An 18,844-nucleotide genomic window follows, 5' to 3' on the forward strand; every position below is an offset into this window, starting at 1 on the left:
ATAGGCGTTGAATTCTTTCCCTTTTTATTGACCCTAGGTCTGCGTTCCGCTCTATCCCTCAGCCTCCCTACTTGTCCCCTTCTCGGCTGCAGCCTCTCTGGAGATTGCCCTGACCATGGTTTTGTAGCTGCCTGGTAAATGCTCTAAGCATTCCAGCCTTACCAGAAGTAGGACTGAAGTTATTCTTTGCGTGATTGAAAACCACATAACCTAGAGGCTACGGTCCTCCTCTTGCGTGTGTGCCGGGATCCCCTATGGAAGCCAGTTTGTGTCCCAGCAATCCCACTTCCCACCCAGCTCCCTGCTGTCGGCCTGGGAAAGCAGTAGGCGACAGTGCAAAGCCTTGGGACCCTGCACCCGCGTGGGAGACCACAAAGAAGCTCCTGGCTCCTGGCTTTGGATAAACTCAGCTCCAGCCGTGCCGACCACTTGGGGAGTGAATTAGCAGATGGAAGATCTTTCTCTCTGTCTCTCCTTCTCTCTGTAAATCTGACTTTCCAATAAAAATACATAAATCTTTAAAAATAAAGAAAGATAAAGAAAACCAGGGGGCTGACTTAGCCGTCACAATGGTGACAACGGCAGCAAGCCGCTGTGTCTGTGCTGTGCCTTTTACAATTACTTATTCATCAAATGTGCCTAACAACCCGTGGGAGGAACAGTTGTCAATTACACATAATACCCACAAATACAGGGCAGCAGAGAGCTGGATCTGCCCAAGTTTGCCTAGCTAGGAAAGGACAGACCCCAAAACCCATCTCATTTCATTTCAGAAGCCATGCCTGGGAGTCTCTATGATTCCATTTCTGAGAAGTCCCAAAGGGCTCAGGGAGCCCGTCTGCGACAGCTGAAACCTTGGGTGCACTGAAGACACCCACACTCCACCAGGCTGAGATGCAAGCGTAAAGGCTCAGCTCACCATGGTCAGCATCATGAAGCCACTCTCTCTCCAGCATCTTGATGGGCCATTTCTTGCACGTTTTTAAACCCCGGGCAAAGTCCTTCTTGATTTGCATTGACATATAGCAGTTTTAATTCACTTGGAAACATTTTCCCTCCATCCATTCACTTGGCCACCCTGCCTTCTGAACCTTTCGGATTTTAAAGGTGTGAAGGACCTCATCAAGCACCAAGACTTCTGGATCCGCATTCTGAAATCTCAGATTTGGGATTATAACACTCGCATTGCTCCCTGCTCATGCCTCACGCTGGCAACCTCACTGCCTTCCAGAGGAAGGAAGGGCCTTGAGGAAATGAGCACACCTCCTTGATGCCCCCGGAGAAATCAGGCGCACACATAGAAACAGCTCTGTGCTGGCTGGATCAAAGGCCATGGGAACCCTCCAGCAAGTGTAGTGACTGGGAACACAAGCTGGGCTACCCAAATTCGAATCCTGACTTTACCACTTACCCAGCTGTGGGCAAGATCGCTTTGCCTTTTGTGGCCTTGTTTTCTTGTTGGTAGGACAGAGGTACAGATGGTGCCTACCTCTGAGTTTCTTCATGTTGCTGGGAGTTGATACCCATCCGGGATGGACCAGCTAAGGGCTCCGAGAAGCTGGGCTCCTGCTATGGTGATGTGACACTGCATGTTGTGCTCTGTGTGTTTCCCCTGCAGTCATGTGAGTTGGATTCACCACAGTTACTGTATAGCTTTATGTTATTCTCTTTTTAAAAAAGATTTATTTTTTTATTGAAAAGGCAGATACACAAAGAGGAGGAAAGACAGAGAGGAGAATCTTCCATACGATGATTCACTCCCTGAATGGCTGCAACAGCCCTAGATAAGCCAGTCTGAAGCCTGGAGCCACGAGCCACGAGCCTCCTCTGGGTCTCCCACACAAGTGCAGGGTCCCAAGGCTTTGGGCCATCCTCGACTGCTTTCCCAGGCCGACAGCAGGGAACTGAATGGGAAGCGGGATTGCTGGGATTAGAACCAGTGCCTATAGGGAATCCCAACGCATGCAAGGCGAGGATTTTAGCTACTAGGCTACCATGCCAGGCCCAGCATTATGTTATTTTCTGAGTGAGCTCTGTATTTGGGGAGGCACTTCACCACTGGAGCCTGCATGTTCTCGGGGATTTCCTTGTGATGATTTCAAAAACAGCTCTTGGAGTGGGTATTTGTTGTACCAGTTAAGATCCCACTTGGTCTGCCTACATTCAAGTCCGCGCTGCAGTCCACATTCCAGCTTCCTGCTAGTGCATACATGCCCTGGTGCAGGTGGACCCTGCACCCTGCTCCTGGCCCCCAGCTCCAGGCTTTGGCCCGGTCCAGCCCAGCCATCGCAACAGGTGGAGACTGTCTCTATCTCTCATGCTCTCTGTGTAACCCTGGCTTTCAAAGAAATAACTAAGTCTTATTTTTAAAACAAAAAAATTTTTTTTAGTCATGAAAATTCAACCAATAGTATTCAGCAATGCCCCGATCATCCACGGATGACACAGACGCTTGTAGAGCCAGATTTCAAAGCTCAGCCACATTGTACCCAGCTGATAGGCATGTGGCCTGGCATGGTGCCGCCTGTAACCCACGAGACTCGGGCTCTTCCTCCACATTGTGAAAATAGCAAGTGCTCCCTTGTGGTTAGTGTGAGGCCTCAGTGCAATAATTTCCAAAGTGTTTAGCATAGCGTCAGTATTGATTGATATTCAATAATGTTAGCTACTGCTTGTATTAGTTACAGGCAAATGCAGTCCCTGGGAATGTGAGTTGCTGTTAATGAATGGGAAAGCTAAACTATGAGATTATCAAATGAGAGAAGTCATCTTTGCCTTATGCACATGCATGATCCCAGCGTGCATGCGCAAGAAGCTACCTGCACAACAAGCTGCTTGGGTGAACTAGCTGTAGGGGAGCAGAAGACGTGTCCATTTGAAAGGAAGCATGTAGGGAACCCAGATGGAGCTCGTGGTTTGGCGTGGCACAGCCCTGCCTTCTGGGGCGTGAACCAGCAGGTGGAAGATTCTCTCTCTTTTCCTCCCTCTCTCTGTAACTCTTTTAAATCAGTCAAATGCCTCCGTAATTCCTGAATCTAATTCTACTTCCCAGTTTCTTTTTGATTAGAATCTGTCAACTTAGCATATCTTAGTTTACTGGCATCCCAGGGTTACCACAGCCTTGGGTACCCTGACAGTTGCGAATCAGTCTAGCAGGGTCCAGTCTCCAGAGTTTGCTCCTGGAAGACCCTGCCATGCTGTGTCTTCACATTGCAACCATTAAAAGAGAGCTGAGAAAGTGTCCCAGAGCCCAGATGTCAGGCCACCCTGGTCCTAAGTCCCTCCCTCTTTCCATAGTAAGAAACACAAGGAGAGTCTTTAATCCTTTTCTGATTCAAAGGTGAGAATTGAAAGGCCACTCCATGTCCTAAAACCCAGTTGGTCACTGAACAAAGAAAATGGCCTGGTTTACTGTTTTCTTACTATTCACACCCACTGGTAGTTCAAACTAGCAACTGGATTTGAGCACCAGCGCGAGTAGCAAGGCAACCGAGCCTGCAGGCAGGCATCCTCAGCCTACGCGGGCACCAAAGGCCAAGAGTGAGCTCTCAGCGCCCACTAGTGGTTGTCTTTTACCATGGCAGAGCTGGTAAAAACCATCTCAGGTGTAAAAGGCTGCAGATTATAAGAAAACATAATTCACTTCCACTTCACATGTGCCAAATGAGTGCTAATTAGGACTAACTGCAATGTGCATTTCTCTATGAAAACCTTTTTCATACAATAAGATGCATTCTTTAGGAGCCAGACATCAAAACACAAGACATAAAAAATTAGGTAGGCAAAATTATTAATTTAAACTGTCTAAAAATTCCAATAAGCTCTCTTTCAAGGACATATTTTTGATAGGTTATAAACATTTAATAAAATAAAAACTTCAAGCACAAATATCTTTAGAAGCATTGTAGTACAAATTCAACACATATAAAATGTTATCATGCATGACCTTCCAGAAAGTGGGTTGTGCGGTTTTCTGTCTTTTTTTTTTAAAGATTTATTTTTTTATTATTTTTTCATTGGAAAGGCGGATATACAGAGAGGAGAGACAGAGAGGAAGATCTTCCGTCCGATGATTCACTCCCCAAGTGAGCGCAACGGGCCGATACTATGCCGATCCGAAGCCAGGAGCCACTTCCGGGTCTCCCACGCGGGTGCAGGTTCCCAAAGCTTTAATCACTTTAAGTCCCAGTGTACATTCAAAATGCATCAGAAATGCAGATGCATCAAAATGCAGATGAATTGAAGGATGCTGGCATAGGAATCTAAGACCCTGTATGGTGGAAATGGAAAGGCAGGAGTTGCAGTTGGCCTAAGGGATTGGTGAACAGCGGAACATAGCTCCCTGTGGTCGTAGGACATCACCTCCTGTCCCTTCTCCAGGAGTAGAGATGAAACTTCTGATCTACAACAGAAAATCTCTGCTAACCTGCAGGTGCTACCCTCCAGCAGCGAAGCTCCAACACAGAGGAACAGCACTTCCATCTAGAGTTTCAAGGAAAAGAAGTTGCTTTTTCCAAGTCCTATTTCTTAGCCTTTACCATGCACCTGTGACACTCTTCCTTCAGAAATTCTCATGGGTTTTGGACCATCATAGGTGCGGACAGCCTGGTGATGTGGCTCCCCTGGGGAGCGGAGACACATGGTGCACTCTGGTAACATGGAGGGTGGGCTTACAAGGGGTCTGGGCAATGATGCACACTGGGGCAAGTCAGGACCTGAGGATTCATGTCCAGTTGAGGATCAACTCCTTAGGGACTTCTACAGACAAGGCCAACGTATTTGCAGGTAAGTGAGAAGGCTGAGACTGAGTGATTTGAAGAGAGGAAGGGGAGGGCCTTTAAAGGACAAAGTACCAGCACACGTGGGAGACCTGAGCTGGAGTAGTCAACATTGCCCACCACTGAATACCACTCACTGGCACACACTAAAGCTAGGGCTGAGGGCCTACCTGATTAGGTTAGATCATAGTACCCACCAATGAGATTTGGGGGACAGGTAATGTTAGACTGTCCCATTACACTAACTCCTAGGCTGAATCAGGTCTGGGGCAGTTAGGAGGCTGGGCATCAATCATTCCCTTATCTCCTACCTTCCCCTAGAAACAAGAGGAGGAAGTAGAAAATTAGGAAACAATGATCACACCCACTTTTCCTTAACCCTTGATCCTTCCCACCCTGATTAACTATATAAACATCATGAGAAATTTAAAAAAAAAAATTTAAAGCAATTTTTATGGCCCATTTCCCCCCATCATCAGCTTGGAGACAAAACAAAATAGTGAAAATAAGAAAATCCTTGCAGTTTTACATAAAGCAAAATAATAAAACCACATGGAGTTTTGAGTCCTTTTGGTATTTTCTGTCTTCTGACAACCAACCCTTCTTACCTGCTTCTCTACCAGAAGTCTCATGACGCATTGGATGATAGCCTAGCTAATTCAACCTAGAAGATTATACTTCCCATAGAAAAAAATTCATTTGCAGCCCAAAATGGAGATCAAGTTTTCTAAAAACTCAATAGTAATAAAATACATAAATATTTTCAAATATATTTATTTGGGAAGTGGAGAGAAAGACAGACACTCTAGTTTGCTTTCACTGGCTCACTCCCCACATGTCCACACTGGCCAGTGGCCAAAGCTGGGAGCCAGGAACTGAACCTACCTTTCCCATGGGATGGCAGGGATCCAACCATTGGAACACTAACTACTCCCTTTCAGATACTGCATTAGCAGGAAGCTGGACCCAGGAGCCACGGCCAGATAGCAAACCCAGCACTCAAAGACAGAATGCAGGCAATCCAACTACCAGCTTCCCTGCTAGACCCAACCTCAAGTATGCCAGTCCTGAAAGGGGGGGAAAAAAAAGTAACCTAATTAGAGATCTATTATTCTTTAACTCAGAAACGAAGGGCAGTGTTTTCATTTTGCTACCTAAAACATGGAAATAATATATCTTTGACAGAAGATAAGAATTATAAAATGATCGAAACAAGTAGATGCCCTCTTGCTCAATCTATTATAATTAACAATTGTAATGTTTCATTAGGGAAAGTTCTAGAAGAGATGCTTATGTTTTTATCATACCTGTTGATTTTTGTTTCTTACATACTTAAAGGTTCTGTTTTATGAAGCCAGCCTGAGCAGGAATATTCTTGGATTCCAAGATGCACGGGAGTACTAGAGCAGCACAGTGGTTCAGGGTGCTGGCCCATGCTATCCGCGTGGATCTCAGGCGGATGAGTCAGCCTTTTGACTACTCCTGCTCAGTAACTCATATTCTGTGTTCTGCTATTAGTCATAGTAACTCACCATAGTGAGTATTTAATGTGTTGCGATGTGAAAAACGGTTGGAGAAATGCACAAAGCAAAATAATTAATAAATATGAGCTCCCACATTGAAAAAAATAAACCGCTTGGCTGTGAAGCTGATCAGGAACAGACTCTTAACCTTAACATTACACAACAGTAAACTTGAAAATACATCCCAGGTGGCACTTGGTGGGAGCGCCTCTGCCGGACAGAACCCTGCCAGGGTCTCAGCCACAACCCCCGTTGCGAGACGGGGGCAGAGACCCAGGCCTTCTCCTGGCCCGGGAGCACCTAAAGCCCCCTCGTGGGTAAGTACCCGTGGGGGATGGCTGGGGGCTGGGGATAAAATCCTGGCTCTCCCCTGTCCCCGCCAGCCAATAGCTGGCAGCAGGACAGGTAGGGTGGGTTGAGTCTCAGGACAAGGGGCGGGTTTAAACCCCCATCAAGGTGGCACTTGGTGGGGGCACCTCTGCTGGATGGAACCCTGCCGGGGTCTCAGCCACAACCCCCGTCGCAAGACGGGGGCAGAGGTCCAGGCCTTGGTCGGCCAGTGCACCAAGTGGTGCCAGGCTATGCCTGCTAGCCGCCCAGCAGCGAGCTCTGGGGTTTTTGATGATATGAAATAGCTGCTTTGGGACACCCAAAAGTAAGACCAGCGTTAGCGTAGGTGAGACACTAATTTCTGATGATTCCCAGGAACCAGGACATGAAACCTTAATGTAAGTGTGGGACTGAGAGCTGAATGTTCGGACTAAGCAAACCTTAGTCCACAAACATGACTGGAACACAGGGTGCAGCACAGGACATGCCCAGCTTGGTTTTGGCTCCAACTGGTCCACATTAAGCATAGAGTTGAGCCACGGTGTCTAAGGCAGGGGTCATGACAGGTGGATGGGGCTGCGGCAGGGTCTGGATACAGTTGTCGTCTCCCTTGGCACAAATGTGGATTGGAAAAAGACGTACCGGGCCAGGCCAGACCGTAACACCTTCTGGTGCTTTGGAGTTCCAGGGTGGATGTGGGACGGACTAGGCTAGGTCTCAACCTCAACTGAGCCATATACGAGCTATATGGGGGCATGGACGACCGTGGCTGGGCTGAAACACTCTACAGCAAGAACCAGAACGGGATGATGGCCAGTTAGGAAAGGCCACTGTTCCTGCTAGGACAAGAGGCGAACTGGCACATGGACCCACTGATATGCGCAAAACCTGGCACATGGAGGGGTTCTGATGGAGGAGCCCAGGCAACTCCTCTGGCAGGACACAGACCCTGCAGGTCAGCGCAAGGAACATGGAAGGTAACAGCCAAAAGGTCATAGAAAGTGTCCCACTGGCATGCATTTGGCATGGGTCGGGGGCAGACCAGGCTGAATCTGTTCATGTCATCCACTGGTAAATCTGATCACCAGAGCAGAGTGTGGGTCAAACCAGGTCCGGTCGTGACAAAAGCAACACACAAGTTGGAATGCCAAGGTGAGGTAGCCTGAGCTGGATGCAGCCGCAGCACCCAACCAACACACGTGAGAACCAGGAAAGGAAGAGGCAGAGCTGACAGGGGAATAAAGGGAGGTTCCCTAGCTGAACAGCAACTTACACTGAGGAGCGTGAGCTGGTTAGGGGGTAGACCAGACCAGGCAGGGACACAGCACCTGTGCACCTCATGTGGACCAGATTGGGTGAAAACCAGGCTGGGCTGACTATCCCCACTGGTGCAAGCTACAATCAGAGTTGGTGAGGGTTGTTGGGGCTTAGTTGTAGCACCAGCTGGCGGAAGCTGGTACAAAGGGTTAGACACGTTGAGTTGAACCACAGGGCCAACTGGAGAGGGCACAACTGGAATGGGAGTGACCTGGGAGAGAAATAGTGGGCTCCTCCCTCGTGGGTCATCACCTTCCACGGGAGGGCATGGGAACTAGGACAGGGGCTGGGGTGGCTAGACAGACACCCAACAATATCCGTTAGGGACGGTAGGAGGAGATGGTTGGATGGAAGTAGGTTGCAATACCTGTTGGCAAGTATATGAACAGAAGGGTATTTGGGACAGACTGGGCTAGTCTGCCATACATACTGGCAAGCCAGGGTAGGGGGTGGGCCTGGTTGGGGTTACTGTGGGCCGCCCTGAATGGGCTGCAACTCCTACTGGTACGTGCGGGGGACAAGTGCGTCCAGGGCGGAACCAGGCGGGACTGCAAGAGGACACGGGTGGGGACAGAACCAGCCCAGCAACTGCAACCACTAGCTGATCGGGGCAATGGACTATGCCGGGCCCTATGCTACTAGAATATGCAGGAATCTGGACTGGGAATACCTCAAAATTTCTTCGAGGATCTCCCCACTCGAGACACCGGACTCGGAGTCCTAACCAGGGAAAGACAGAACAAGTCAAGCAACGACCTCAGCTATCTGTTGGCAGCGAGATGCTGGGCAAATAGAGACTCTAGAAGGGACTGTGTCAATCAATGGACTCTTCAACAACCACATCGTGCTTGGAGTGGCGAGACTGGCAGCGACCCATGAATGGTGAACTATTGGAACCACTTGATCGAGTATCTCAGAGCATGCCCCACATCCGGGACTTGGGGTGGGTGGGAGGTTGGGTGGGGCTTCTTCCTCTATATCCCCCTTTAGGCCTTGAACCTTTTTTACCCCAATTGAATTTGTAAGGATTGCCAAAATTAAAAAAATAAATAAATAAAAAGAAAATGTTAAAGATCAAGAAAAAAAAAAGAAAATACATCCCAATGTGAAAGCATACAAAGAATCATTTGAAAGAAAAGTGAATAATATCTCTTCTCTACTACAGGCATTTTAAAAAAAGATTATTTAATTATGTATTTATCTAAGATTTATTTATTTATATTGGAAAGGCAAATTTGCAGAGCAGAGACAGAGTGTACCATCTGCTGATACACTTCCCAAGTGGCTGCCACGGCCAAGGCTGAGCTAACCCAGAGCCAGGAACTTCTTCTAGGTCTCCCATGTGGGTGCAGGGTCCCAAGACTCAGACCATCCTTGACTGCTTTCCCAGGCCACCAGCAGGGAGCTTGGTGGGAAGTGAAGCAGCCAGGATTAAAAACTGTGCCCATATGGGATCCCAGTGCAGGCAAGGCAACGACTTGGCCACTAGACTACCAAGTCTACCAAGGGCTTGGTCACTAGACTACCAAGTGGGGCCCTAACACATTTTTAACTGCTAAGATAATTCTAGTTACGCTCTCTCTTTGCCATTCAGATTTAATAAATAGGTTTGAATTGCTCTGAAGAGTATGTTTTGTAGAAATTAGTTTGACCACTGGGGGGCTCTCACAGTCTCCCTTTAGTACTGCTAAAAGTGACTCCGAAATAACACCTTGGATGAATACTACAAAATACCAATAACACCACTGATTCGTCCCACTTCCAAAGTGATCTGACAATACATAGCAAAAAGGTTTATGATGTGTACTTTATTAGATCCAACTTCTGCAACCAGGAGAACTACCTAAGTGGTTAATTAGCTTTTCCAATCTCATGTTCAATTAAGAATTTGATAGATTATACAAGTTGACTCTCATATTGCCAGTAATGTGGCATAGCAAATCACACCACCACCTACAACACGGGCATTTCATCTGGGTGCTAGTTTGTGTCCCTGCTCCTCCAGGATCAGTCCAGCTCCCTGCTAATGTGCCTAGGAGAAGCAGTGCTGCACGGCCTGAGTATTTTGAGTCCCTGCATCCATGTGGGAGACCAGGAAGAAGCTCTTTGCTCCTGGCTTTAGCCTGGCCCAGTGCTGGTTGTGACCATCTGGAAAGTGAACCAATGGATGGATGGATTTCTCTCTTTCTTTATCTTCCCCTGATTTTTAAACAAATAAACATGAATTTCAAAATGTCATTTCATACTAGCTACATAATTGTAGATTGATTTTTAAATACACACATATTTAGGCGATGGCCACTGATGTGAACAGTTTCATTGGGCAATGGAGATCCAGGGGTTTTCCTCACTTGATTCTCCACACATTTTCCAACTTTTATTTTTTTAAAAGATTTATTTATTTTTATTGGAAAGACAGATTTATAGAGAAAAGGAGAGACAGAAGGATTTTCCATCAGCTAATTCACTCCCCAAGTAGCTGCCACAGCCGGAGTTAAGCTGATCCAAAGTCAGGAGCCTAGAGCCTCTTCCCAGTCTCCCATGTAGCTGCAGGGTCCCTAGGCTTTAGCCTGTCCTCAACTTGCTCTCCCAGGCTACCAGCAGGGAGCTAAATGAGGAATGGAATGCTCAGGACATAAACCAGCATGCACATGGAATCCAGAAGCGTGCAAGATGAGGATTTAGCAACTAGGCTATCGAACCTGGCCCCCAACTTTTCATAATGAACGTAAGTTGTTATGATACAGAGGAATTTTATTTTAAAATTTAAAATACGTTGCGGGAGAATCAAGATGGCAAAATAGGGTAAGAATGTGTTGAAACAGATGAAGGAACATTAGTTAGTGTGAAGCACAGCGGGCACATTGCAGGAAATAGGAGAGGAAAGAGTGACAGCAGAGGGGCACCCGGCGACTGACAGACACAGGAAAGCAACGAACACAACAGTGTGGTGTTGCAGTGACTGACACCCCAGTGGCATTCAATGAGCAGTGAACTGAACTGCACCGGAAGCTGGAACGCCACCACCAAGGTGGGAAGGGGTATTCACCAGGAGCTCAAGAGGTGAACCCAGAACTGCCCATCCTACTGGTCTGTTTGATTTGACCAGGAGCAGAGACAGAGTGCAAGGTCCCAGACAGACAATGTGGGAATAGGATAGATTTCACAGGGCAGTCAAATTGAGTGCCATTTTGTTTAGGGAGGCAATGGCTATGGGACAGTACTGTGCATGCACTGAGCTGGGAGTGAACTCATTTCTGCCTCAGTGAATTGCAACAACATGGCATCCTACAGGTTCCACCTAAGATAGGTCGAGGTAGCACTCAGACCTGACGGCAAACAGATCAAGAACTCTAGTAGTGGCACATCAGGCTCCATTTTGTACAATGTGGCAAAGGTGTTAAGACTGCAGGGACAAGAGTGAGCTGTGCATGTGCTAAGCTGAGAGAAAACTCAATTCCAGCTCAGTGCATTGCACTGGTCCCACAGGGAAAATAATACCGACTATGGCATTGTACGGGTCAAAATAGGTCTCTGTGACCCTCAGGCCTAATACCCAATAGTTTCTGGCAAGAACAGCACCACAACAAACTAGCTATATAAGACACCTGGTGTCTCTCTAATCCTGGGACCTGCTGCTACTAAAAGTGAAAGAAAGGTTATACACACAATGGTGCAGCCTCAGCACGTTATCACAGGAGGTAGAGAGTGGTGAGCCAGGAACTGGGACTACAGAGACCACGGTAGAAATCTAACATAAGAATCCAGACCTGGAACTCGCTCCAGGGAGTGGCACAAGTGACTGCAAACAAAGAGATGCATACCAACCAAAATAAATAAAATAGATTTGTAGACCTGTGGGTGACAAAGCTTAGAAACCTGCCCCAAGAGGGGAAATCTGCTAATCAGAAGTACAATGACCAAGAGCAAAAGAAGAGACGGAGGCACAATGAATATTACTGAAGATTGCCCAGCAAAGGTTGAAGCCTTTGCCAACCTCAGAATTAACTGAGGAATATATCAAGAAAATGGGGGATACAGAATTCAAAACACTGTTATAAAGCTTCTTATCAACAATGAGAAGCATGTAATATAGGAATTTAAGGAATGAGTCACACAGGAAAGAACACTGAAACAAATCAATCTGAATTCTTAGAAATGAAAACAATACAGCAAATTAAGAGTCTCAAAAACAGAATGAGGGAAGAAGAAGAATCTCAGAATTGAAAGATGTTTCTTGTCACCAGGGCGAAACAAAAAGCTGGAGACAGAACTGCCTCAAGCTAAAAAAAAAAAAAGTATTCAAGAATTGGAAGACACTATTAAAAGGCCAAATATAAGAGTTATGGGAGTTTTGAAGGTACAGAAAGAAAAGCTAGGTTTACAAATGTATTCAATGAAATAATAAGGGAAAACTTCCCTAATCTAGAGAAAAAATTGGGAAACAACATCCAGGAGGGGCACAGAACTCCCGACAGGATTGAACAAAAGCAATCTTCATCATGACGCATGATAATCAAGCTCTCCTCAATCGAACATAAGGAAAAGATCCTTAATTGTGCTCATGATAAAAATCAGTTGACATATAAAGGAATGCCAATTAAATTCACAGCTGACCTCTCAAAGGAAACTCTATAGTCTGGAAGAAAGTGGAGCGACATAGTCCAAATTCTAAAAGCAAAAAATTTTCAGCCCAGGATAACGTACCCCGCAAAGCTTTCCTTTGTCTTTGAAAATGAAGTAAAACTCTTCCACAGTAAAGAAAAGCTTAAAGAATATACCTCTTCCAAACCTGCCCTACAAATGATACTTACAGATGTTCTCTTGACACAGAAGAGGAATAGTGCTCACCCAAACCAAAGGCAAATGTGAAGAACATCCCAGTAAAATGACAACAGAAGACTAAATCAATGAACAACGCATTGCTAAAATGACAAGACCAAATTACCACCTTTTCATATTAACCCTGGAATGTAAATGGCTTAACCTCATTAATCTAATGTCATTGATTAGTAGACTGGATTAAAAAACAAAACCCATCTATCTGTTACCTACAGGAGACACATCTCACCAACAAAGATCAGCAGAAGCTGTATCTCATGGATTTTGATGTTTTTTTCTGTTTCAGCTTTTAAAACTTTCTCATATTCTTTAATGACTCATAGATCATACAGTTGCATCATTTTATTCAAGAAGGTTCTTGACTTTCCTTTTCATTTTTTCAGCAACACATTAGTCATTCAGTAGCATGTTATTTAACTTCATGGTGATTCGTATTTCCTTTTTTCTTCCTGTTGTTAATTTTGATTTGGGTCTTTCATTTAAGAGGATGTTCAGTAACTGTGTAATGGAGACTATCATATCCAGATGTGAGAATACAATGCAGTATGCATCTCTACTTCCAGATCAAAGATGGATTCCCAATGAAACTGTTAACTATATCTTGACAATAGGATACTGGACTCTCTGCCATTGTCCATGGCCACAATGATGGACATAGGACTGTGCATGAAGAACCATACTATAGTACGATACAGGGGAACTCAGTGTCAGGGGTAAAGGACTTGGCAAGGAGGTAAGATATATCCCAAGGTCTATTATAATAATAATTTTTTTAAAGTAGGGCCCAGTATGATAGCCTAGCAGTTAAAGTCCTCACCTTGAAGGTGCCGGGATCCCATGTGGGCACCAGTTCTAACGGCGGTAGTCCCACTTCCCATCCAGCTTCCTGCTTGTGGCCTGGGAAAGTAGTCAAGGATGGCCCAAAGCCTTGGGACTCTGCACCTATGTGGGAGAACCAGAGGAAGCTCCTGGCTCCTAGCTTCGGATTGGTTCAGCTCCAGCCGTTGCGATTGTTTGGGGAGTGAACCGTCAAACGGAACATCTTCCTTTTTGTGTCTCTCCTCTGTGTATCTGCCTTTGCAATAAAAATAAATATATCTTTTTTTTTTAAAGTTTTTAAAAATATGTTGGGGCCAGTGTTATGGCACAGTGATTTAGCGTGCCACAGTGTCAGCACTCCAAAGCAGAGCATCCGTTCAAGCCCTCGTTGCTCAGTTCCAAATCCAGCTTCCTGCTCACACACCTGGAAAAACAATGGAAAACAGCCCAACTACTTGGGCCCCTGCCCCTATGTGGGAGACCCGGCTGGGCTTTCAGATTTCTGGCTTTGGCTTGATCTAGCGCAGGACATTTGATGGGCAAACAAGCACACAGATGATCTGTGTCTGTCCTCTCTAACTCTGCCTTTCAAATAAATCCTTTTAAAAAAAATAGAGTACTCAGTTCCCCACGGACCATTTTGTGTTATGGTCGTGTTACCCCTATTCCTTCATAGATAGTTCTCTTTAACGTGAAAACACAGCTTGAGCCCTTCAGTGTCCAAAACCTGACGAGCCCCTTATGGCCTAATACTGTCAACATTCCTTTCCCCACCACTGTGCAGCTCCTCCTCCACGCAATGTCCTTTCCACGCGTGCTGAGCCACTTGGCTGGTCCTCTAAGGGAAATCCACATTTTCTAGCATCAGTGCCTTACACCTGCAGTGCATTCTGCATCCCCCCCACCCAGCTACCACCACCACCTCCCCCCACTCAGCTACCATGCACACATTCAAAAGCTTTGGCTAGCCCAGTGAGCTCTACCACAGGACTTGCAACCTGTACAGTGCTTTACAAAAACACAAATCATTATTCGGGTTTTGGGGGAGGTTGTTGTTGTTGTTATTGTTTTGTTTGTTTGTTGCTTTTGAACTTGACTGTGTGGACTGTTGATTCAACTAAGTACATTCATCTGTCTATAACTAACCTCCAACCTACCCTCCCACAGCTCCTTCTGCCTAGAAGGCTTTCCAGCAGTCATGGGTACGCCTCCTTGCTGCAGCTCACATCCTTCAAAGCTTTGGTCAGATGTCACACTGACCAGGAAGTCTCGTCCCACAGGTTGAGGTCACAGTGCCCTTCCAGTTCCTGGAGACCTCTTCTATTGAACAAGTCACACTGCTGGTGTCTGATGTGTGGGAGCACCCCAGGGGCAGAAGCTGCATCTTCCACATTCATCTAACTCCAGCAGAGCCCATATCTGGTCAGAGCAAATGCTCATGTTTGTTCTCTGAACTAAATCTTTGCCCTCCAAACTCTCCAAGTGAGAGTTCTAGCTTTAATGTGTAAGATTCTCTGCTATCAGCCAGGACCCTTTGGGGGAAATTTTTTGGCACTCTTAGATGATCCAATGAGTTTTGCCTTGCAATATTCACACCTTGTGAAGTACCTTTCCACATTTGTTCCAGGATTAGTCAATATAACCAATGGCACAAGACATAAGGCATGGTAGGTATATCACTGGCAAGATTAAGTCATGAAAAGTCATGGCTAAAATCATAGAATGATGGGGGGAAATGCTAAAAATGGACAAAGACTCTCAAAATTCTTGTTTCTGTATTTTTTAAGTGGGGGGTGGGAGTGCTCATTGGTTCAGTTAGCTAATCCTCCACCTCCAAGTACAGGTATCCCACACAGGTGCCAGCTCTTACCCCAGCCGCTCCACTTTCCCTGATTGTAGCCTGGAAAAGCAGCAGAGGATGGTCCAAGTCCTTGGGACCCTGAACCTACATGGGAGACCCAGAAGAGGCTCTTAGCTCCTGACTTCTGATGTCTATAACAGCTGTTGCAGTCATTTTGGGAGTGAACCAGTAGGTGGAGGCTCTCCTTCTCTCTGTAAATCTGCCTTTCCATGAAAATAAGTAAATCTTAAAAAAAAAAAAAAAAAAAAAAAAAAAAAAAAAGAAAGAACCAAAGAACCAAAAATTTTGCAGAAACCAAGAAAACATACCATGAAGAAAAAGGCACCTTGGGACAGGCATTTGACTTAAGGCAAAAAATACCTGCATTCCATTTTGGAGTGTCCAGGGTAGATACCCATCTCTGGATCCCAATCTCCATTTCCTCCCACTGCAGACCCTGGAGGCAGCAGGTGATGGCTTAACTTACTGGATTCCTGCCACCCACACAGGAGACCTGGACTGGGTTATCAGCCCATGTAGGCAGGGGAACTCTCTGTATCTTTGCCTCGTGAGCAAATCATTTTCAAAAATCTTCAAAATGAAAGCAAAGTTGTGTGGTGTTTTACTCTTCCTCACACCAGTGTGGCAGCAGTCTTGACCTAGAGTGACAACTGTCAGTCCAGTGCTGTCACCTTCTTCAAACCCGAGACGAGAGCAGACTTGATGTGAAACTACGCTGTCCATCTCTTCTGCTGAGCTAAAGGCCACTTGACGAACTGTTGGCGATACTCTCTTCTCTGTTTTGCCAAGCCCAGGATTTGGACCGGGAAAGCATTCAATACTATTCATAAGAGACACAAGGTGGACCACAAACTCAGATGCTGGGGCAAGAGGTGACAGGTAGAAATCATTAGCAAGTGCCTAAAGATTGTGGGAAAAGTGGTGAGTTTCTTCAGGCAAGTAGGACATGTAGGCACAGTGTGTGGGGGGGAAGTCAGAAACTGCACACATACAGGTTCAAGCAAGAAGCATGCCAGGAAAAGGCCAGAGAAGCAATGAATTTGGGCTGATCCGTAAGACCATAGCAATCTAGGGTGGAACCTAGAGATCGGAGCAAGGCTGGCTGCAAGGACTGAGAACAGCAGGTGGATTGTTTTCTTTCTACCCTTCTTCCTTTTCTTCTTTTCTCTTTTCTTTCTCTTTATCTCTTCCTTCCTTCTTTCTTTCCTTCCTTCCTTCCTTCTTTCTTTCTCCTTTTGCTTTGTTTATTGCCCATTTCTTTGTTTCTTATAGGTAGTGGTTTTCCAGAAAATCAAAACATTAACTGAACACAAACTATCCCAAATGATTAAAGGCCCCGACATGCCCTCAACAGCCATTTACAACCTCATGGCATCAATTGACATGACACTGATTAATAGTATGTTGATGGGAAGATGAGGTTTCTTAACTACATCCTGTGACTTCTTCATAGACATTTCAATTTTGGTTTGTATTCAACCTGATTCCATACAGTTATCAGTTTAGGTACAATACATTTTTTTTTTTATTAATTTAGGATGGGTGTGCAGAGAAATCCCCATTACCCCAGTGAGGCGTTACTAATCTTTGTGTCTCACCTAGTGAGGCCTGATTGGGTCCATGCTGGGTGTTTCCTGTCTGATTCTAAGCTTTCCATGTTGTTGTCTGTCCATTCAGATGAAATTTCTTTGGGGATCCCCTCAACTGTGTCACTAGACTCAGAACCCCAACCATGGTGAGAACTGCAGATTTCATGGTCTGACCATGATGCAATGCATGCATCAGAACTGGTCTCGCTCAGTGACTTAGATGGAGCAGTGGACACCATATCCAGATACACATGGAGGATACGGCAGTACATTGCAGTCTGCAGGGGACCCTTGGTACCATAACAGGATAGAAGACAGAACAAATTGCTCAACTACCCCAGCCAAGTGTTGGCAGTGAATATCTGGGCAAACGGAGACTCTAATAAGGTGGATTATGTCAGCCAGTGGATTCTGGAGATTTCGTCATACTTGGAGTGGCGAGATCGGCAGTAATTCAGAAGTGTTGAACTATTGAAACCACTTGAGCAGGACCCTCAGAGCACGCCCCACATCGGGGACCCTGGGATGGTGTCAGGTGGCTGTCCTTCACTATAGAGTACAGAGGTATTTGGGAGGATGGGTGTGGCTTCTTTCCTTATCCTTCCCTTCCCCCAGATACATAAAGGAAAAAAATGTAGAAATAATAGTCTCACACATCTTCCTGTAGCCCTAATCAACTAATGAATTATGTAAAAATTAAAAATTTTTAAAAATAAAATTTAAAATTGTTTTAAAAAAGAAAAAAAGAGAATCAAACAGGGGCCCCATGTTAGGCACCAAGTAAGATGGCATTTGGATGTCTGCCTCCCTACTCAAAGTGCCTGGGTTCAAATCTCAGCTCCTGCTAATATGGATTGGAGAGGCAGCTGGTGATGGCTCGGATAGCTGAGCACCTGCCCCATACAGGAGACCTGGACTGAGTTCCCACTTCCCACTTTCATCCCAGCCCATATTTTTCTCTTTCTCTCTCTTTTTCCTTGGTTTTCAGATAAATAAAATAAATAAATAAATAAATATTTTAGGGGCAGACATTTGATATAGTAGTTAAAACACCACGGCAAGGGATGCCACAGGCCACCTTGGAGTGTCTGGGTTTATTTTCCTGGCTAATTTTCAGATTCTACCTTCCTGCACATATTCTGGGTGGCTGAGGGTAATGACTCAAATACTTGGATCCCCACGACCCATGCGGGAGACTCAGCTTAGCTTCAGCCTGTTCGAGCCCTGGCTGCTAGTGGTGTGCATCTGAAAGATGGATGGATGGATGGATGGATGGGTGGATGGGTGGGTGGATGCACAGATGGATGCATAGATGGATAGGTGAAAGGTCTGCATCTCTCACTCTCCCTCCCTCCTTCTGAAAAGCACAATAAATGAAATGTAAAGCTCACTAGAGAATTCTGTTCAACGTTGGCTTTAAACTGGCAGAGAAACTTAAAAATGGGACAATGGAAAGTATCAAGTAGAGAAGAGTGCAAAGAAAAAGAAGAGTCGTCTAGATGTGAGGATATGGTGCAGTGTGCATCTCTGCTTCCGGATCGAGGATGGACTCCCAGTGAAACTGCTGGATGGGTCCTAACGACGGGATGCTGGACCCTCTGCCATTGTCCATGCCTGCAATGATGGATTTATGCCTGCTTATGAGGAACTATGCTGCTGTAATATCAGAGAACTCAAGTGTGGGTGGGGCATTTGGGAAGGGGGCAGGGGAAATCCCAGGGCCTATAGAACTGTATCATAAAATGATAATAATAAGAAGAAAGAAAGAAAAAATAGAAAAGTAAA

The sequence above is a fragment of the Ochotona curzoniae genome, unplaced genomic scaffold, assembly GCF_017591425.1.
Source record: "Ochotona curzoniae isolate NIBS_2020 unplaced genomic scaffold, NIBS_Ocur_1.0 scaffold_2587, whole genome shotgun sequence".
In the NCBI taxonomy this organism is placed as follows: Eukaryota; Metazoa; Chordata; class Mammalia; order Lagomorpha; family Ochotonidae; genus Ochotona; species Ochotona curzoniae.